Raw genomic sequence first — 23544 nt, forward strand, 5'->3', positions numbered from 1 at the left:
GTGTTGACAAATGAGTGAGACATAAAAAATGGTTTGACAGAATCAAGTACCAGGCTGTGTGGGATCACCAAAGGATAACCTTCATCTGAGTCATCACAGACAGCAGAGTGTCCATGAGCTCTAGGCTGAAAAGTGTTTACCTGGACGAAAACCTAAGAAAGAGGAGAAAATATGTGAAGACCTTTCTAGGCAGAAAAAAATTCCTTGTAGGAGAGCCTGGAAGAGAGAACACCGTGCTTTCAAGGACCTTAAAGAAGTCCTATATGGATGAAGGAGTTACACATTTTTAGGATGCAACATTATAACCATCACAATGGAAAAATAAATTGGGATGAGACCACACAGAGCTGTGCAGGTTACATTAAGGAATTGAAATAAACTATTTGTAAAGTTAAGGAAAGAGCAAGATTTCTATCTTGCATGGTTCCCCCACATCCCCATCCCTCTGCACCACCACCCCTACCACTGAAAAATCAGACAGGAATCAAAACTGAGTGAATGAAATCTGCACAGGGTCAGAAAGGAAGTCCACAGAGACAGCAAGACTAGATGCGAAGGGAGAGAAGAAAAGAAAGTGTCCAAAAGAAGGAGAATTGTACTTCTTAAAAAGGCAAGCATCTAAAAGAATGCTCTGAGAGATGAGATCAAAGGATCTATCATGTTATGTTGAAGCCAGCTAGCAAGAGTCATGCTGTTTCCAGGAATTTTGTGAGCTAGTTGTTAAAACATGAAGCCCAACAGGTTGGGAATATTTACACTCTTAACATGGGCCAACACTGTAAGACAAGGTATTCCTTTCTGGAGAGTGGGTTTATCAGCACACCACTACCTATACTCACTGAGGATATGGTGGGATCATAGCTGTTGTTGGTAGGAAATAACTAGACTACTACAAAGGAGTCCTTCGCAATATTTCCCATTACCTTATGGACTCTTCAAGCATCAAAAGGTAACAAACATGGAAAGCTAAACTATGGTGCATTTCATTGCTCCCCCATGTTGACTTGACTCACTCACAGTGGAGCTGAATACTGAGCTTGATGACCCCTCATATCCTTGAGTTTCTATTTGTGTAGATACACAGCTCAACAAAATTTATTAATTAAAAAGCAATACTTTTGCTTAGAAAGGCAGTAAGACTTGGTAGAAATTTCAGCTGTGGATCTTAACATCGCCTAAGGTGTTAATGCCCTCAAGATCCTTAAAGGAAATATAAGTAGGAGTGTTAAAAGTTTGTTTCAAATAAATAAAATTAAGGACATATCATAAACTCCATAGAATTATGGAAAGTAAATACCTAGCAACTTTCCCTATTAATATTTATAACAGATGGTATTTGTTTAATGTTTGGTAGATGTACAGGGCATCCAGTGTCATAACAAACTATATTCATTTATGACTACTATTCCCATTTTACAGCTGAGAAAATTTAGGTCTATAAATTAAACAGCCTGCCCAAAGTTGTATAGCTATTAAGAGGCAAGAGTTCCCAGCTACTGATTGCATAGCAAAAGCTCTTAAAACCTACACGTAGCTGCCTCACAAAGTTGTTATTATTATTATTATTATTATTATTATTATTATTATTTTTGGAACAAGAACCAAGAACCAAGTTTATTTGTTCATTTCTTGCACTTGAAGTATTCCTCGATGACATCCTTCACCTGAGACTCTTTGCCATAGTCCTTAACCACCACACAACTGCAACCAACCACTTTACGGGGTTTCCCTCTCTGTCAGTTTTACAGAGGCCTACTCATTCCCCTAGTTTCTTGTTGTCATCAACCTTGATTAGGTTGATTTGGTGCTCAGCACAAAGGGCCTCCACCAACTTGACATACACAGGCTCATCCCAGTTGGATGCAAGCACACAAAGATGGGCCTGGCGCTTGTCTAAGGCTTTGGCAGCTTCGCGAATTCCACGTGCTAGGCCATCGTGGATGAGGGCGGTCTTCAGCACCTCTTGTAAAGCAGTATTAACGTCCATTACACCTCCAGCAGCAATGCCTTCCTCGGCCATGGCGGTGGATTAGGAGTGTAGCCGAATCTTGACTGCACGCGACCTTCCCGCCTCCGCACAACTCGGCGGTGGCAGGGAAAGAGCGCCTCACAAAGTTATTTTAATGCCCTTAGATAATACTACAGAATGTAAACAGTAAAAAGTAATCAACTTATAAATTTTTTTTTAAGATTTTTTTTTTTTTAATTTTATTTATTTGACAGAGAGAGACACAGCGAGAGAGAGAACACAAGCAGGGGGAGTGGGAGAGGGAGAAGCAGGTTCCCGCTGAGCAGGGAGCCTGATGTGGGGCTCGATTCCAGGACCCTGGGATCATGACCTGAGCCAAAGGCAGACGCTTAACGACTGAGCCACCCAGGCGCCCCTCAACTTATAAATTTCAAGATTAACATTAAAATTAAACATTTACTAAAATGCACGTATCTTGTTTACTCCTATTTTTCTGTCATAATAACTGGTAGGATCAGAATAGATTAGTTTTCCGATTGCAAAACAAACTCTCTAAAGTGGCCTACAATATACCAATTCATCAAATTACACAACGTTCTTCATTATTTTTTATAAAATATAGCAACCAGTGCCCACATCATGATAAACAATTGAGGCTACTCGACTACTTTGTTATAGCTCACACCTTTCTACCCTAGTAAGCTGAGCAGTGCACATTCTAAGAGGCAACCATGTCAGTTCCCAAACCTGCTTATTTCAGTTACTCTTGTTTAAAAAAAGCACGTTTCGGGCACCTGGGTGGCTCAGTTGGTTAAGCGACTGCCTTCGGCTCAGGTCATGATCCTGGAGTCCCTGGAATGAGTCCCACATCGGGCTCCCTGCTCGGCAGGGAGCCTGCTTCTCCCTCTGATCCTCCCCCCTCTCATGTGCTCTCTCTCATTCTCTCTCAAATAAATAAATAAAATCTTTAAAAAAAAAAAAAAAACACGTTTCTACAGTGTTTACTATTAATACTATATAAATAAAAATGTGTGGTAAAAAAACCCAAAATTTGTTTCCATGAAGCTGAAAAATCAGGGTGGAAATACAACTATAACACAGTTGAACATATGAATTTGAATGAAAGATACATCTATAAAGTGGTACAGGAGTTGATTTGGGGCATGACAGAGAAAGGTTACCTATGTTTGGTTCACCTGAGGATTCAAGAGAAGAGAGCTTCAGGCACCTGGGTGGCTCAGTCGGTTAAGTGTCTGCCTTCCGCTCAAGTCATGATCCCAGGGGCCTGGGATCAAGCCTCATATCAGGCTCCCTGCTCAGCAGGGAGTCTGCTTCTCCCTTTGCCCCTCCCCCTGCACGTGCTCCTTCCCACTCTCCCTCTCAAATAAATAAAATCTTTAAGAGAGAGAGAGAGAGAGCTTCATGGAAAGGGGGTGTTTGGTTTAACGTGGACAAACTACTAGCATTTTGCAAAGCGGAAATCACACAAATTTAAGTTAATATGGCCATATGGACCATTAATAGAGTCTAATTTAGAACAGCAAGAGTTCTAATTTAGAACATTTTACAGAGAACTGTTGAACTGGCACAGAATAATAAAGGGAGAACTTCCAGTCTTGGTAACTCTGATGACAGAGGTTTCAACTGGAAACCAGGGATGAGCTTCTAGGCACTCCAAAATTTATGCACCACGTTTTGTTATTTCTATTTTCCTAGGGAGAAGGCCCACAGCTTCTGATTCAAAGTAAGATTTAGAATTGGTGACTTATAGACTTATTCCAAGGTCATTTGATGGGCTAATGAGAAGTATAAGTTAGTTGTGATTTCCAACTTTATTTGCTTTTAAATGTCCATAACAGGTACCAGAAGTAACAGGCAGTGACTCTGGAAAGAAAAATGCTGTCCAGAAAAATAAAATGGAGTAACTATATACTGCATTTAGAAAAACTCTCAATTGGACCTAAGCTGACAAGGACCCTGTCACATGGCAATCAAGGGGAAGAAATGCATTCTATAACCAAAACAGAGCATAATCAATAGGATACACATTTCCCAAAAGTTACTAACAAAGAATTCAAATCTTTAACCCTGAAGATACTATACACTAAAATAATGCATCACTGGAGATTGAATTAAAGATAAATAAAAAATGTGTTTTAATAAACTGAACATCACTAAAGGGGGGATTAACTTTACAGATGTATCAGTGGGCAAACAGAAGCAGTTGTGTTCATCTCCAAAAAGAGATTAATGGGATACACATGCCCATTCTAATATGCCCCCCCAATTTTACTTTGAGTAGTTTGCTTCAAAGTGGTGAACTGTTAAATATAGATCATTAGTCAGTGCATGTTTAATTATATACCAGTATTTCTTGAAGATTAAAAATGTCTACAGTTCAATTATCTCCACATAGCAGGTCCCATTTCCTTTTTTTTTATATAAAGATTTTATTTATTTATTCATGAGAGAGAGAGAGAGAGAGAGAGAGACAGAGAGAGAAGCAGGCTCCCAAGGAGCAGGGAGCCCGATGTGGGACTCGATCCCAGGACCCTGGGATCATGACCTGAGCCGAAGGCAGACGCTTAACCATCTGAGCCACCCAGGCGCCCCCCATTTTCTATTCATTCAGTTTGGAACAATGTAGTCACAAAATATATTGTCTTAGATTAAAATCTGCGGGATAGTACTCCACAAGGCTGATTTCAAAGGGGAAAAATACACCTGCTTCACTTCTCAGCAAGAACACAAGCTACTGCTTTATACCTTTCTACATTCAAGTGGATCTGAGAGCACAGCAATGACCCCTCAGACCCTTCTCTCTATCCCCCATGCCACACAATTACCATACAGCTGGCCTTTCACATCCAAGTCATGCAAAATGGCTTAATCTTTCATGTAAATGATCTCAACTCTGGTTTTGAGGCTCTGATCCCACACATAAGTCCTCTTCAGATCTTTGGATTACTATAAGTAGTTACCAACAGAGTTAACATTCTGATGCAAACCTAAGTGATCTTTTACAAGAAGAGATCATTCCTCAGGAGAGAGAAAAAAAAAAAAAAAGAGATGATAGTATTTAAGTTCTGAGTTTAAGGTAGAGGACCCAGAAAAACAATTTATGGTGCTTGGAATAATTTACTTGATTACACGTATTACAAGTATTTTCCTTCATGTTTTTGTAATGAACCTGACCATGAAAAAACAAATTTACGTCTGTCAACTGTCTCATTATGAGTTGAGTTCATTTGGTGCAGAAAACCTACAGTTTAATTGCTTGATTTATATTTGGCTTGTAGAATGCATACTGAAACATTACTCTTTTAATTATGTTAATTTATAACTGAAAAGCTAAATTTACAAAGGCAATAACATTAATTATTTACTTGCCCATTAAAGTTGAATATATATTACCAAGCTAATTGGTTTCATAAGTCTGCCAAAAAATTAAAAACAAGTTTGTTCACTGATTTATATGGGAAAGGTACACATATTGTCAGTAGGTTACTTGTTCTTTATTGGATTACATGAAAATATGTGTAAAATACTTCATCTATACACTATTCCAACTATCGTCTTCCTTACTGAGTTAAAACACATTTCAAAGAAGGAATAGAGGCAATGAGTATTTATTCAATGCTTATTCTATATCATACGGTATATGAATTATCCCATTTAATCTAGTATCATTTCCTTTTTAAAGTTGAAGAAACCAAAGTTTGGAGAGATTAAAAAGTTTGCCAAGGCAAGGATCAAGATAATCAAATTAAGGACCTGCTCTAGAAACACTCAAGATCTTACCATTTATGCTGTATTGTTCTAATACCCATTATTTACAGCGGGGGGACATTTGCTAACTCAATGATTTCCTAAAGAAAAAACTTGCTTTAATGTCAAAATCAACTACTTTAATGAAAAATTTAATCATAATCCCATATGGATATTGACATAAAAAATAACCATAGAACCCAATCAAAAGCACAGAAATTACTGATTAGTCTGTACCCCAGTGACCTCAAATCAGAATAGCACAAGGATAAAGTCCAGCAAATACGCTTGAACCTTATCTCTACAGTAGGATTCAGTATTAAGCAGGTTCCGCTTAGACCACAACTCAACAAGGGGATTATAAATTAGAGAGGATAATACCCATCTTACTACCCTCTTGGGCATAGTGTGAAGATCAAATGTGAAATGGGTAAGAAAGAGCTATGAAAATTACCGAGCATTATGGAAATCCAAGTGAGTACAATTAGTGTTAGACTGTTTTGCACTTAAGGAATTCCCATGGAATTTAGTCTGAGTTTATAGGGAGACTAACTATATTCTCATGTAACCTGAAAGGCTTCTAAAATTTCTCTAATATAAAATTCAGCCAGATCTGGTCCAGGAAAAATTTCATTAATATGTGACCTTAACAAGGTATAATTAGCAGTTTTTAATTAATACTCAATAAAATATTGTGAAATGTCCTCAAAAGGGCTTGGGTCATTGTATTCTTATTGGATGTTTTTGATATCCAGGAAAAACCAAAATATTAAGGATGTATTTATTCACATACACTTTAAAAAATCATACAACTAAACTGCTAATGGTTATAGAGCAATTCGGACCATGTTCAAGTGTAATGAAAAGTGAATGTGAGCATTTTCTAAGAGATTTAAATGATACTTTGAATGTCTGCAAGTCTACTGGGAAGGAAAACAATATTCCACCTTAGCTGACTTCCTGGAACATTTCCAAACGTGGCCTAGTGATTTTAGATATTTTTCTATAGTAGTTCCAGACCTAGTGTATCATAATAAATTATCTCCTAATACTGCTGTGGAATGCCTCCTATCATTCGTTATGATGGAATTTTGCTGAGGGCCAGAGGACTGAAATCATCTGATAAAGTTTAAATTACACTTTCTTTTTTTATTCAATATTTAAGCACTATTATGTCTGTGGAAAGACACAGGCTATTTCTCAATAGAAGGAAGAGACATTTCAACATTTTTATATCCCTTACATCATTAAAATGGAAAAAAATTTTATTGTGTTAAACTATGAAATAAAAATGCATCCACCATCTACTTAGAGCCTACTAAGTGCTAAAAGAAATTTCAGATCCTGAAATTTCAAGGAAAAAAAAGGTTCTTTGGAATGTCAAAATAACTTATCACTACCACCCACAGCAGAATAACATTATTCAACTTCAGAACTGGTCATGACACCCTATGGGCCAATATTTCACTTCTCATTTATGAAGTCTAGAGCAGAAGTGGGGAGCTTACACATTACTTTCTATCCAACTCTGCTAATTATTCTGACATCAAGGGAATCTGGATTTGTAATTGCAGTAAGTTCTTGAGATTCAACTAGAAGTAGCTAAAACTCACCAAATCTAGAAAATCTAATCCAATTATTGAATTTTATACACTGATTTCTGTTAGGAATTGCACAGAAAACTTGTCATGAATTAAAATAGTAAATATGGCCTTTGAGTCAACTATTGAATCACATTTTACTTGCTAAAACATGTTGAACATTGGTGAAAAAAATAGCATTTAATCCAACACAGTTTTGCCTCTTCTGAATTATAAATGTTCATCAAAATAGAAAGGTCACAGAGGGGGAAAAAAAAAAAAAATATATATATATATACACACACACACACACATATACAAGTGTGGGCTGTCATTGAATTCCTGAAGGAAATGTTAATTAAAACTTTGTATATTACTCTTCGGGTGCCAGGCTGGTTCCATCAGTAGAACATGTGACTCTTGATCTCGGGGTTCTAAGTTCAAGCCCCAGGTTGGGTGTAGACATTACTTAAAAATAATTAAGATCTTTAAAGCTTCATGTATTACTCTATAAAACTATAATGGCATTCTAAAAAAGAAATGAAAAAAAATGGCCTATTTTACTAGACAAAGCTCCAGCATTACAGAGGATCTATAGAACTGATGTAATACTGCTAAGCAAGTAAGCATCAACATTTGTTTACATGTGCGACTTCTGAAAATTCTCACTAACTGCTAAAATCTGCATGCATACATCAGCTGGCTTGAGTCACCAAACATCACAATATACAGAACTATTTCAGTTAAGAATTGCTGTGTAATTTAGGTCATTAAAATATGTTTACTAAAATGGCACAATGGTAGGCTTCAAAAGCTTTTGTTTTCAAATACAGAAGATAAAGACATTTATAAGTAACTCAAAAGAAAAATAAGGATTCATCAGAGAAGAACAGTGCTAGCTAAGGCAAAGGCATATTCCCATACTCTGGGTACCACTCTTGTGCTAAAACAAGATTCTTTCCACCAAACACACAGCTTTCCCTGGCTTCTCACCTGGACTGTTCCTATTCTACTCCTAGCACACCCAAGAGGTAAGAGCCTACATAAAATAAGAGATTTCACTGCATGAACCTAAATAGGTTTCAACCTGTGCATCCTAACTTGATTATCTAGAAATGATACATGTTGCATCACAGGAAAATGTCTAATGGAATCTTCAACGGGCCAGTCCATCATCTCAACTTCATTTTTATGAACGAAGAATTTCAGTGCTTTGCCTCTAAAATCAATCAATCCTTGCCTGATCTACCAGTGTAAGAGCTGCTTTGAAAAGATGTTAAAAAATCTTATCAAAAAAATATCAAAAGATATTCTTTAAAAAAAATCTCTCAATTACCAGCAGAGCCCATCTTCATATCCTCCCTCCTTTGTAGGTTGCTCAATTAGTACTTGTTGAAAAATGATTTGCCAATTTCTAATTTATCTTTTGTAAAAGCTGTGGTTTTGATCTAACAGGCATGGTCAAAGGAAAACACTATTGTAACAGGGACAAATGAAGATGCTGAATAATTAGATACCAGAATCATCATCATTTTTGGATTCCTAATAACAAAAGGAAAAGTTCTCTAAGAAATAAAAATGCTTCATGCTGTCCATCTTATGCTGAAGAAATAAATCGAAAAACACATCTATGTACACATGTATAAGACACATCTGCTGATATGTTGGACATATTTCTCTTCTCTTAATAGTGTTTTTGACATTCCCAGGTGATAACACCCCTAATAAAGTATTAAAAAAAAAAATCTCTTTTCATGCTTTTTCTGTTCTAAGCCAATCCTATTCTTTCCTAAAGGCATTAGAAGGAGTGAGAGTTTTCTTTGGCTGTAGACTAATCAATACACTAAGTTGTACCATTACTTAACCTAATAACATTCTCATGTGAACAACTCTAAAAAAAATACAGTCTTTTCAGATTTTTGCCCCTTACTTCTTTCCTATGATTTTGTAGTGCATCGATGCATCATTTGGAGACCGCTCTGCTCCAATATGCTGCTATGCAGATTAGACACAAGGAGAGTCAAACTATATACACAGCCTATTACATATATGTGAACATGTATATGAAAAATATATACATATTCTTGTGAACCTCTTTACCACATAAAAAAGTTAAAGTAAAAATTGACAACTTTCCACTGCTTATACTAATATAAAAAATAGGTGGGTATATTAGTTACCTATGGCTGTATAATAAATTACTAAAAACTTAGTGACTTAAAACAACAACCATCTCTCATCTCAGAATTTTTAGGGGTCGTGGATATGGACACACCTTAACTGGGTCCTCTGCTCCAGCATCTTGTATAAGGCTGTAATGAAGATGTTGGTCAGGGTTGGGAGTCTCACTTGACACTCGACAGGAGTAGGATCCACTTCCAAGCTCATGGGGCAATTTGCAGGATTCAAATTTGCTTGCAGGCTACTGAACTTCCCTGCTATGTGCCCCTCTGTGTATGACAGTTGGCTTCATCAAATCCATCAAGGGATAGAGTCAACACAGAAAGTCTGCTAGCAAGACACAAGTTACAATTTCTTGTTTCTTAATCATAATGGTGACACCCCCTCACCTTAGACAAACTATTGGTGAGGAGCAAGTCATGAGGCAAGCCCATATTTCAGGGGAAGGAATCCCACACAGAATATGGGATCATTACGGGTTACCTTTGCTCTACATGCCTTAGTGGGAACGTAAACAAATAAGGAAGTTCATTTTCTACATGCACTTTGGCAATTGTTTTATTCACTTTATCATGGCTATTTTACCATTCCAGTATAGACAAATCTACTTTATTATTTTAAATCTACTTTATTCTTTTAAAAAGTCACATAGTACTTACTTTGTATATTTAGTTTCCAATGCTTTATCTTTTCAAATGTTTCCATTTCTCCTTGGCTTTCATCTCCAGCCCCAGAAAGTAGAGATGATCTTGGGTTATAGAAGATTACTTCCAACATGAAATTTATTTAGGTTATGTTACTATTTCAACTTACTAAGGATCCACAAGACACACAAGAATGGCCCCAAACATCACAGAAAGGTACAAATATTTGTCAAGTTTAAGTTCTTCAGAAATTTCTATAGGAATGATAGGAACAGAATGAAAAAGATGTGGTGATTCCGCAAGTCCATTTGATTTCATTCAAACATAAATTTTGAGAGAACTTTAGGAAAATAAAGAGAGAGCAACTCATTTTCCTTAGGGCAGTGACTACTGATAGGTTCCTTCTAAGAATTTTGGGCTTTACACACTACAGAATGTACATAGTCTTCTACCTAGGTGAAGGCAATTGTTCACCTGGTAAAATCATAGATAGGTTCAAAAGGCCCCATTTGGCCATCACCAGACCTAAGTGTCTATTTACAGACCTGATATTGCCACCATAGTGTTCCTTTAACTTCATCTACAAAAGTTTTTACCAAGAATATACTGTAAGTCAGGACTATATTAGGTACTGGCAAAAGATTGCATGGTAAATAAGTTATAATAATAATTTTCTGTGAGTATGGAGAAATATATTTAGACAGAAATCTGACATGTAAACAGACAAGAAAACTATAGTACATATTTCTATTCAGGACAAGATGGCATAAATCTATTTCTCCATGCTCCATTTATGCAAAGCACAACCTTAGAAGCCCTATAAACTGTCAACCCTGCTGTGAGAGACAACCAAAGGAGAACTCTAATAGGCAATAAAAAAAGGAAAAGGAAAGCAAGACCCCAGGATAAGAGGGACAGCATAGTGGCCAGATGTTTAATTTCCTCATTATCCTTAAGGAGAGAGACCACCCAGACCTGGCATTCACAAGAACCCCCAACCTGGGGGGTGAGGGGGTGGAGAGAAAGAAAGAGAGAGAAAGGCATCCAGGTAAACGGATTGTTCCCTAGAATCAAAGGAGAGTTTTTCTGACAACAAACTCAAAACAAACGGCAAGGGGGATCCATTGAGAGACCAGCCAAAAAAAAAAAAAAAACAGCCCCATAGGGAAACATGGGCCTGAGACATCCTCTTCCCACCAAGAGATACCAAGTCAGGGCACAGAGCTGGCAGGAAAAACTCAGCTACAGCAGCAGCATGGTCCAAGAAATCCTTTTGTCCTCATGGGCCCTTGACCCTCTCCCCCAAAACACTAGGATGGGTAGTCAGAACTAGGAAAAAGGAAATAATCACAAAGAGGCCCACATCGAGAAGCTGCTTTATTCCTATGGAACCAACTCCCCTCAATGGCCTAGAGACACTGGGCAGAGGTACCAATAAGGGCATACCATGAACTCCTAGCTCCTCTGAAAAAGAGTCAGTCTTAGTAGTGAGGCAGCCCAACCTGGAGAAACCCCTTCTGCCCCAGCAGGCAGTAAGAGTTGGGATGAATGGGAATTCATCAGTGGTACCAGACAAACCAAGCAGAGCAGAGTATTACCAAAAGGGCTCTGGAAATTCAACTGCCATTGGAACTACAGCCCATAAAATTTAACAAAGACCTGTGTGCTAGAACAAACCAAGGTAACTGCCTACTAAATTAAACATTTAAACATTTAAATAGGACCTAGAGTCTCCTGCCATAACGACTTAAATGAGAAAAGACCATCAGATGATGCTAACACCAAGATGAATCAAAGGTTGGAGTTCCGTGACAAGGATTTTTTTTTTTTTTAAGATTTTATTTATTTATTCATGAGAGAGAGAGAGAGAGAGAGAGAGAGAGGCAGAGGCAGAGGGAGAAGCAGGCTCCCCGCAGAGCAGGGAGCCCGATGTGGGACTCGATCCCAGGACCCTGGGATCATGACCTGAGCTAAAGGCAGATGCTTAACCGACTGAGCCACCCAGGCGTCCCCCGTGACAAGGATTTTAAAGGAGCTGTCATGAAAAAGCTTCAACTATCAATTTCAAACTCTCGAAACAAAAGGAAATCTCAAAGAAATTCTAGAACAGAACAGAAATTATAGAACTGAAAAAATACAGTTATAGAAACAAAAAATTCTGCATGGATAGCAGAATGGAAATGACAAAGGACAGATCTTGAGGACAAAATAATAGAATCCACCCCATCTTAACAATATAAAAAGAATAGGAAAAAACAGAATAAAAAATGATGCCTTAGGGACCCAGTAACTAAAGAGTAATGATGAAAGAGCCAATATTTTTATCCCTGGAGTCCTAAAAGTGGAGGAACTGAAAGGTTATTGAGGGAAGGAGGGAGGCTCAAATTTTCAAATTTGGGGAAAGACACAAAACAACGTATCTACGAAGTAAGTACACTCTCAACAGGGTAAAATCAGAGAAATTCAGAATAAGACACATCATAATTAAACTTGTGTAAACTCAAGATAAAATCTTAAAAGCAGCCAGAGAGAAGTATTACATTGCCTAGAGAGAAATACCAAGCAGAGTAACCACAGATTTTTCACCTGAAACCATAAAGGCGAACATTTTTTCAGATGCTAAAAGAAAATAACTATTAACCATGAAATCTCTATCAGGCAAATGATCCTTTAAGAAAGGGGAGTAAGAACATTATAAAATGAAGAAAAACTAAAATATTTTGTTGTTAGCAAAGATACCCTTAAAGAATGGCTAAAGGAAGTTTCAAAGAGAAAGGAAAGGAATAAGAAGAAATCTTAGAGTAGCAGGAAGTATCAGGAAGAAGGAACAAGAAGATAGGATACAGTGAACTATCCCTTTCCTAAGTTTCATCAACAAAAGCTAGAATAACATCTGATATGCAAGACAATGCTATTTAAAAGTGGTAAAGTTAAAGAGACCAAAACAGAAGTGAGGTTCCCCCATTTCACTCTAGGTGTTAAAATGCTGGTAGCACTAGACTGTTTTAAGTCTACTTTTTTCTGGATATTATATTAACAAGAGTGACTACTACAAAAACTACACAAAAAGATGCACTCTAATACACTATAAACAAATCAAGATGAAAATTTTAAAAAGTTCAACTAAACTGCAGGAAGGCAAGAAAAAAAGTATAAAAATAAGGTATAAAATGGCATAGTTAAGCACTACTGTATTAATTTTTGAACAGCTTTATTAAGATACAGTTCACATATCTTTTTCAAAGATATTATCCAATGGGTATTAGTGTATTCAGAGTTGTGCACTATTACAATTTTCAAATTTTTTCATTACTCCAAAAGAAACTCCAGACCATGTGGCTGTCTTAGCCCCAAATCCTCATCTTCTCCAGCTTAGGCAACCACTAATCTGTGTCTATAAATTTTCATATTTCAATTCATTCCAAAATTTCATATAATTGGAATTATGCAATGTATCCTCCTTTTTGACTGGATTCTTTCAGTTAGTGTAACATTGCCAAGGTTCATCCATGTTGTAGCATATATCAGTACTTATTTTTATTAATTGCCAAATAATATTCCACTATATGGATATACTACATTTTATTTATCTCTTCATCAGTTAATAAATATTCAGGTTGTGTCCACTTTTAAGGTATTATAAATAATGCTATGAACATTTGCATAGTTTTTATAAAGACATGTTTTATGTTTATATTCTCTTGGGTCTACATATATCTAAGAGTAGTTATTGGATCACATGGTAACTATGTTTAACCATTTGAGAAAATGCCAGACTGCTTTCCAAAGCAGTTGTACCATTTTAAATTCTCACAGGCAGTGTGTGAAGATTCTGATTTTTCCACATCCTTGTCAAAACTTGTCATTTCTATTGCTGTCCTTTTTTTTGTTTTGTTTTGTTTTGTTTTATAATTATTGCCATTCTAGTGGATATGAAGCATTATCTTACTCTGGTTTTCATTTGCATTTCCCTGATGATGATAAACATCTTTTCATGTGCTTATTGGCTATCTTTATATCTTCTGTTCAAATAATTTGACCATTTTAAACTTGCTTTTATTATTGAGTTATGTTCTCTAGTTTTTTCCAAACATTTTATTCACCTGAGAGGGGTGGGAGAGCATGCAGGAACGCAGGAGCAGGGGGGAGGGGCAGAAGGAGAGGGAGAAGCAGATGGCCCACTGAGCAGGGAGCTTGATCTCTGGGCTCCATCCCGAGACCCTAAGATCATGACCTGAGCCAAAGGCAGATGCTTAACCGACTGAGCCACCCAGGTGCCCCTGTTCTAGTTCTTTATACATTCTAGATACAAGTTCTTTTTCAGATTGGAGGAAAAAAACTTTTTTCCCTCCATTCTCTAGATGGTCTTCTTTCTTTTGAAAGTGTGTCCTTTGGGGCGCCTGGGTGGCTCAGTTGGTTGGGCGACTGCCTTCGGCTCAGGTCATGATCCCACAGTCCTGGGATCGAGCCCCGCATGGGGCTCCCTGCTCTGCGGGGAGCCTGCTTCTCCCTCTCCCACTTCCCCTGCTTGTGTTCCCTCTCTCGCTGTGTCTCTCTCTGTCAAATAAATAAATAAAAAGTGTGTCCTTTGAAGCACAGAAGTTTCAAATTTTGACAATGTCCACTCGTACCAGTCTTAATGAGCTGTACTAGAAGTTCTAGCCACTGAAACAAGACAAAAGAAAGAGCAGATTGGAAAGTAAGAGACAAAAATGAAGAAAACCTCAAGGAATCTCCCCTAGACAACCTTCCCCCCCCACAGATAGCGGAAGTAGTAAGTGTAAGGTCATAGGTTTTAAGATCTACACACAAAAATCAATCACATTTCTATATACTAACAAGTAACATACAGTAATTGAAGTTGAACAAACACCATCACCTACAATCACTCCAAAGAAAATAAAACACAGACATAATCTGTTTTGTCCAGTATCTATATACTAAAAAACTACAAAATGCTGAAAAAATTGAAGAAGTTGTAAATAAATTTTAAAATTACTGTATTCATGGATTGGAATACTCAATATAGTAAAGGTGTCAATTCTCCCCATATTCATTTGAGGGCTTAAGGCAATACCTATCAAACTCCAAACAAATTCTTTTTTTGTAGACACAGGCAAGCTTATTTTAAAATTTAATTGAGAAGACACAGGCTCTTGAGTATCCAAAAAAATGATGAAGTCGAAAAAATTATTCTATCTGACAGCAAGGTCTACTACACAGCTCTAGTAATCATGACAATGTGGTATTTCTCGGGGGACAGACAAATTGATCATCAGCACAGAGTAGAGAACCCAGAAAAAGATCCACAGAAATAGCCTTACCTGATTTTTGACCAAAGTACAACACAATGGGAAAAAAAAGAAGATAGCCTTTTTATCAAACATTACTGAAACAGGACATCCACAGCAAAAAAATTAATCTTGACCTAAACCTCACAATTTTACAAAAATTAACTCAAAATGGATTACAGACCAAAATGTAAAACAAATCTGCAAAACTTTTAGGAAAAAATCTTTGGAGTCTATGATGAAGGATAGTTGGAAGAAAGTCAAGCAGGGACAAAGGGCTCCCCCATTCTTTTTTTTTTTTTTTGAAGATTTTTTATTTATTTATTTGACAGAGATAGACACAGTGAGAGCAGGAACACAAGCAGGGGGAGTGGGAGAGGGAGAAGCAGGCTTCCCGCAGAGCAGGAAGCCCGATGCGGGGCTCCATCCCAAGACCCTGGGATCATGACCTGAGCCGAAGACAGATGCTTAACAACTGAGCCACCCAGGCACCCCGGGCCCCCCCCATCCTAAGAGGAAACCACCCTTAAAAGGATTTTACACCACCCTGGAAGGAGCCCTCCACCCTTTCCCACATGACAGAAAGAGGACAAAAACCTGATTGGGTGACAGGCACCTGAGGCTTAATCAGATTACAACAGCCCGCCAACAAGCCCATAAAAACCCCTAGACTTAGGGGCGCGTGGGTGGCTCAGTCATTAAACAACTGCCTTCGGCTCAGGTCATGATCCCGGAGTCCTGGGATCAAGCCCCCCATCGGGCTCCCTGCTCCGCGGGAAGCCTGTTTCTCCCTCTCCCTCTGCTTGTGATCCTGCTCTCACTGTGTCTGTCTCTGTCAAATAAAATCTTTAAAAAACAAAAACAAAAACCCTAGACTTAGAAAGTCCGGTGGCAACCCTCTCCTCTCCGGTCCCCTCCCTCTCGGGAGCTCTGTACTACCTTTCAATAAACTTTACTATCACTCAATAAACTTTACTTTGCTGCCCACCACTCTTTGTCTGGTCTACCTCTTCAGTCTTTGAAGTGGCGTGACCAAGAACCACAGGCACTAAAGGAGAAGAAATCCTGTAACATCTAGGACAAGGAGGACAAGAGTTCTTAAACTTGATACCGAAAACACAAGGCATAGAAGGAAAAATTGGTACACTGGGCCCCATTAAAACTAACAAACAGCTGTGGATATGTGAAATTACATTTGAAAGAGATTGAAAGACAACTGATAGACTAAGAGAAAATGTTTGCATACCACATACCCAGGAAAAGATACGTATCTAAAATACATACTAGTCTCATAAATCAACAGTAAACACACATGCCAGACGATACAATTAGAAAATGGGCAAAGGACACACAGATATTTCACCAGAAAAGCTATACAGATGGCAAATAAGCACATGAAAAGATCTTCAACACAATTAGTCATTAGGGAATATAAATAAAGGCATAATGAGGTACTGCTTAGACAGGTATGAGGTGGCTTAAAAAAAGGGGGGGGGCACCTAGGTGGCTCAGTTGGTTAAGCGACTGCTTTCGGCTCAGGTCATGATCCTGGAGTCCCAGGATCGAGTCCCGCATCAGGCTCCCTGCTCGGCAGGGAGTCTGCTTCTCCCTCTGACCCTCCTCCCTCTCATGTGCTCTCTCTCTCTCATTCTGTCTCAAATAAATAAATAAAATCTTTAAAAAAAAAAAAAAGTGACCACACCAAATGCTAGCAAAGATGCTGAGGAACTGGACCACTCATACATTGCTGGTAGGATTTTAAATTGGCACAGCTGGGGTGCCTGGGTGGCTCAGGTCATGATCCCAGGGTCCTGGGATTGAGTCCCGCATCGGGCTTCCTGCTAGGCAGGGAGCCTGCTTCTCCCTCTGCCTCTGCCTCTCTCTCTGACTCCCAAGAATAAATAAATAAAATATTTAATAAATAAATAAATAAATAAATTGGCACAGCTACTTTGGAAAAACAGCTTTGTATTTAAAAAAAAAAATCAATATGCAACTATCCTATGACCCAGCAACTGTACCTCTGGGCATTTTTCTTCTTTATATTCCTTGCATATTCTAGAGAATTCAAAACATATGCTCATACATACTTGTACATAAACATTTACAGTGGCTTTGTTGGTAATAGCTATATTGGTAATAGCTATAAATAGCTATAAATTGGAATCCTAAGGGATGAGTGGTTCAACAAACTATAGTACATACTGTACCATACTCAGTAATAAAAAGGAACAGTAATAAAATGAACACATTCAACAACTTGGATGAATCTATAGGGAATTATCTGAATCAGAGCCAATCACAAATGTCACAAACTGTAGGATTCAATTTTTTTAAGATTTATAGTTTTTATTTTTTTAATGTTTTTATTATGTTATATTGGTCACCATGTAGTACTTCATTAGTTTTTGATGTAGTGTCCATGATTCATTACTTGTGTATAACACCTATTTAGAGAGCAAGCGTGTGAGCAGTGGGAGGGGTAAAGAGAGGGAAAGAGAAGAATCTCAGATTCCCCACTGAGCACGGAGCCTGATGCGGGGCTCGAACCCACGACCCTGAGATCATGACCTGAGTGGAAATCAAGAGTCAGGCACTGAACCCACTGAGACACCCAGGCATTACACACATGATTCAAATTATAGAACACTTTTAAAATGACAAAAATTTTAGAAATGGAGGGCAGATGAATGGCTGCCAGGGGTGAAGTACAGGGGGACATGGAGGGAACAGAGAAGATTATGGTTATAAAAGGGCAACATGAAAGACTATAGGGAGGCTGAAACTTTTTAGTATCTTGTCTGCACAGGTGAAACATATACCCACCCACGTGATCAAACCGTACAGAATTTAGTGCATGCACACACACACACATACATACACAAACGAGTTCAAGGAAAACTGCAGAAGCCTAGGTAAGACTGTCAAGATCCTTGTAAAATTATACTACAGTTTTGAAAAATATTACTGGTGAATGAAAATGGGCAAAGTGTACAGGGATCTTTCTGCATTATTTCTTAACAACTGCATGGGCATTTACTATCTTCATAACATTTTCAAATGAAAAAAGTAAACCAGTTTCCAAACTATAGTACAGCGGCGCGCTTCAAGAGAGGCAAGGCTAGAAATACGCTCTTCTGCTACCTTCCTTAGAGTTCGGCATTCCCTAGAGAAAGGTAACAAAGGAGAGTTGTTTTTTCATTTTGTTTTTTCCCTGTGAGGCAGTAGCTCAAAGCTAAAAAAAAAAAAAGACAACCAGATATTGAAACTAAGAAGGTATATTTAAAATGGCAGCGAAAAGTTAATCTTTCTAACTTCTAAAGATTAGTTGTCTTTTAGATGCTTTACCCTGAGGCCACACCACAGAAACCTTACAAATCCTGTCCGAACTTAAAGCTGCTCCTTTCCTGCCAACACCCACAGCCAGTCCTCATCCGGGAACAGACACTGACCTGAGTGAGGATGCCTGGAGGCCAGCAGTGGTGACACACAAAGATGGAATTTCAGGGAAGACAAGTTATTAGAAAGCAGAATGGCCAGGGGTGTGGGAAGGAGTCAGGAGGGCAAATGAAGACTTGAAGACCCTGGTGAGGACGGGAAAGTGAAGAGCCTCTGCTGACCTCCTATGGAAAGTACGTAATGGCCGTTGTTGCTCAACTGTCCTAATAAATAAAATCTTAAAAATATATATATAGGACTGGAGTTATAGAGATTGGTTATGGGGAAAAGAAGGAAGAGAGCAACTGATGGTGCTCTGAAGTAACTCCTCTGGAGGGCTTCCCAGAGCACCAACATCTGAGATGGGTCTTCAAGGACAGGGAGGAGTTTGCCAGGTGGGGACTTACTCTTACTACCTCTTTTTGGTATGGCAGTTGCTAAAGCCAAAATATTATCAGACGCCATTGACGTATTTGTAACCTGCTTAATTGGCTTGTCACGTAAAGATCCAGGAAAGGCCCAAAAGAGGGAGGGAGGGGAGAGGCAAGTGTTATCCAAGTGTTCCCACTGACTTTTTCCCCTTTAATCCTTTTTCCTTTCATACATAATCATGTTAGGTAGGTGTTACACCTCCCCTCTGGCAAATAAAACACAGACACTCAGAGGTGGGAAAACAACTTGCCCAATGTCACACCACTTTAAGTAGAGTTTTTAAAACACAGGTTGGACTCCAGACTCCACACTTTTCCAGGACCATCACACTGGGACTGTAACAGATGTTATTATAGGAAGGGATAGGTCACATGCGTGATACACAGCACTTCACAGGATGGGGGTGAATGGGTGCTAAACCAGGGCCCTGAGGGCCACAACAGGGAAAGGAAGGCACAGGGAGAACGGAAGGTGAACTTCACCCAGGATACGCTTCTCCACTCCAGTCATTGGTGACTGCTCTCTCCCTTAAGGTTTTAGACTTCACAAGCCATGTTCCACGGAGCCTCTGAACAGCTCTTTCTGCTGAACATATGGGGCTTTCAAGCAAGGAGTTATATGAAGAAAACAGCTGTAGCGAAAAGCACAGGCAAAACTGACTGCCTTCCCCTGTTTTATTTATGTATCTTGTCTGCTCATTTAGACAGTATGCTCTTCATGGGCAGAAACAGGTCTCATTCTCTTGTATTTATCACAGCACTAAGCACCAAGAGCGGGATCGCTAATTCTCCCACCCAGTTGATCTGTCCAAGGATAGACACAGAGACCCTGGGCAGCCGTGTAATGTAATGAAGCAGAGATAAGATGAGATACAGGAGTACACCACCTGCTCCCTCCTGAATTTTCTACAAACCAGGCTTTTGAATTTCATTTATGAAATGAGACAAAAGGGAAGGTGGGGGCATTACGGCCGTATCTTATGAAATTTTACAGTTCAAGAGGCTTTCAGACCACTATAGGGGGAGAAGTAAAGATGAAGGCTGTTGGTCGGACACCTGTTTCAATGGGATTTTTTGTTTGTTTCTGAGATATAATTGACATATAACATTAATCGAAGTTGTACAACACAATGATCTGGTATTTGTTGATCAATAAGATTTATAAAGAAAGAATTCTACAGTTAATAAAAACTGAAAATGCTGGTAATAGATGGTCACCAAATATCTTCCAGATCCAAGCTTCTACAAAGGAGTTATTCTAAAACACTTTTGATGTAGCTTGGAAAAGCACCCCAATGTATGTCCCCAAATCTGTTAGATCATCTATGGAGTCATCCAGATAGCCCATTAGATATTTTTTGCTTTTGTTTCTTTGCCTTTACTTTAAAAATAAATTTCTCTGGCTCCTAGATTTCTATTTCTTACCAATTATTTAACAGCAGTTATGCCTTGTCCTTCCACCACCACCTGGCAGAGCTCAAATTTATACGGATTCCTACATTTTAACACTACTCCCTGAAAATAGCTTTATTTTTCTACTCAGGGGTCCAATTCATTAATATTCATGTAATGGGTTCATTTTTAGATCTTTTCTTCCCATCCTTTAAGGCAGAAACTAAAACTAAGGGAAATCCTGGTTCTCAGGACATGAGTTCTAGTCTGTGAATTTCAGCACATCCTTCAGCCAGTCATATTGGGTTTCTCTAGTCAGTAACAGCAGCTGGGCAGTATAAGGGTATAGCAAGATACAGCTGTAAAGCACCTGTAATCTACAAACATAACACAAGGGGTGCTTGCTCCCTCAGCCTCAATTGATGAGAACTTTCCTTGCAAAGGCGGCCCCTCTTTCTTTATGAATGCTGAAAATACAAAGTTCACATTCTAGACTTGAGTTCAGATGTTCAAAAATCATCTCTCTAGCTTTGCTCTTCTGAGGAAAGATTTAGTTCAACCTTCTAAGGTCAAGCCTGAAAAGAAACAAGTAAATCCTAAAAGAAATTGGGAAGCAAGCCTATAGGATACGGGCACGATACCTAACAGATTTAATTAACCTCCTGTCTCTGTCTCTTTTACTAGTTGCTTGTTTTTTCTTCCCCCTGTGTTTTTGTTTTATATTGGTTTGGGCGGTTTTGCTTTGTTTTTTGTTTTTGTTTTTTTAAACTCCAGGGTCCTCAGATAAAGGCCAAGGATTAGGTTCTCTTAGCCTTAAAGCATAATAGATTAGGCATAGTCTCTATATAATAGTCTCTATAGGAATAATATAGATGAACTCTTAGAAGATTTTACCACGAAAAGGTACAATGTTTTTGCAGGGAGTACAATTCTTATAGACACATTTATATAGGATATTTTATTTTCTACTGACAATCACACAAAAATTTAAAATGTGTCTGTAAGACTAGTGCTTTGGTTTAAGTGAGGATGAAATATTGAACAGATCTTAAATCAGTTCTTCTGGGAGTCTAGACATAGTGCAGAGACACAGGGAGTGTTTGTGGCCCTTTCTTATGGCTTTGTTTTATTCCCAGAGAAACAAAGTGACACCAATTTTCTACAACAATTAAGTGCATTTAATCAAAATTATGTCACTCTTAATTTTTAGTATAAAAAAACTTCTCCAGTCTTTATAGTTACAATACCCAGATTATACCTATGAAGACTCAAACAGCTGTTTTCAGGCTACACTTGAATCCACCTTGAATTCATCATATTGCCCCCACTTCCAAGTAAACTTCTTGATCTTACTATTTCCATTAATTAAACCGACATATATTCCAACGTTAACAAAGCTATGTAATTTTCCTTGCCAGCCCCCATTCTTCTATATCCAGTTCCATCTGTGCAGCTCTGAAGAAGTCTCTTATTCAAAACATCCCCCCCCAAAATTTAAAAAGCTAAATATTTGAATGACCTTAGATAGGACTCAAATAATCCTCTCTTCTATCCTCTTACTTTGGGTCTACAGTCCTCTGGCCTCAAAGGTAGGGATACCCTCTTGGTTGTTCCAAGCCTTCTCTACAATCCAGCCATCCAAAAGCCCAATACCAAAGAAATGTTACCTTCAATTCTTATCAGATCATATTCCTCAAAATTTTTCGACAGGTACCTCAGTGAATAATTTAAATCCATACTACTACCATGGTATTCAAGGCCCTGTAAGGATCTGACCCCAGATTCCCCATCTATTCTCATTTTCCACTCCTTCTATTCCTGCCCACCTTACATTCCAGGAAGTTACTTAAGCAGGCAATTGGACTGCATCGTGCTCCAAAAACTTAACTTTTAAAATTACTTAAACAATAAGCCCAAGCTAATATTTCAGGATGATATTTCTGTAACAAGAGTTTCAATTTCCTATAGGATTTTATTCACTAACCCTGGGAGCTCCTTGGGAGAATATATGACCTGAACAGTTTTGTGACTACCATAGGCGTAAAGATAACTGATGGTCTGAGAGCATCTCAGCACTCCTTCGGGGAGAAGAGCCAAATCTGGGGTCCACTAACAGCTAAAAAGGAGAAAGCAAGAGACATAAATGATAAAAAGCCAGTGAAGTGGGACATATTTCATAGATTGGTTGAAATGGCAGGTGTGGAGATTTTCTTTTCTATGGACAATAACCACAAAAACGACTTGTATTTATTGCATGAGAACTGTTTCCAGGCACTGTGCTCCTAAACCTGCGAAGTAGTGTCATTGTTTCTTTGTTTTGCAAATGGAGAAATTCAGGCCGAAAGAAGGCAAAGCCCTTTGTCAGTGCCACAGAACAGCTAAACCACAAAGTTGGAATTTGAACTCAAACCCGGTTGCCTCCAAAGTCTGTGGAGCTTAAAAACACTGGACTCTCTTACCTCACTGGCCTTGTAGAGCCTCTGCCAACAGACACGTGGAGACAGCCAAATCCACATGGTGCTCCCTGCGAGCAGAGTCTGATGTTTGCTGCAAGTTTGAATTTCTAAGACACCTCTTCTGACACAAGTTTAAAATAGCTCCACTCAGAGTCCTCAACCTTTCTCCCCCAACTCCCAAGTCCTTAGTCCTGAAGGGCTGCGTCCTCAAAATGCCCCTCAAACTCTCTCTCAGGGCACACAGCTCTTTAGCAGAAGGAGAAACGAAATAAGCTCAACCTCCCTTTCCTGCTTTCTCTCTCTTTCTCTGTTGGGGAAGCTACCTTAATTTATTATGTTCCTCTAGCCAGGGTGTGGCTTTGCTCGTTATACCTCATCATTTTCAGCTGGGCCA

At 38.6% G+C, this 23544-nt stretch overlaps 1 protein-coding gene and 1 pseudogene across 3 annotated transcripts in view; both read right to left on the reverse strand.

Annotated features, from left to right (window-relative positions):
* SGCD (sarcoglycan delta) overlaps positions 1 to 23544 on the reverse strand; it is a 954698-nt gene that overhangs the window by 582603 nt on the left and 348551 nt on the right. The window lies entirely within an intron of this gene.
* LOC123862808 (small ribosomal subunit protein eS12-like) lies at positions 1607 to 2101 on the reverse strand (annotated as a pseudogene).

The sequence above is a fragment of the Mirounga angustirostris genome, unplaced genomic scaffold (genome assembly GCF_029215605.1).
Source record: "Mirounga angustirostris isolate CCGP_5_RB_7025 unplaced genomic scaffold, mMirAng1.0.hap1 SCAF_7, whole genome shotgun sequence".
NCBI classification, from domain to species: domain Eukaryota; kingdom Metazoa; phylum Chordata; class Mammalia; order Carnivora; family Phocidae; genus Mirounga; species Mirounga angustirostris.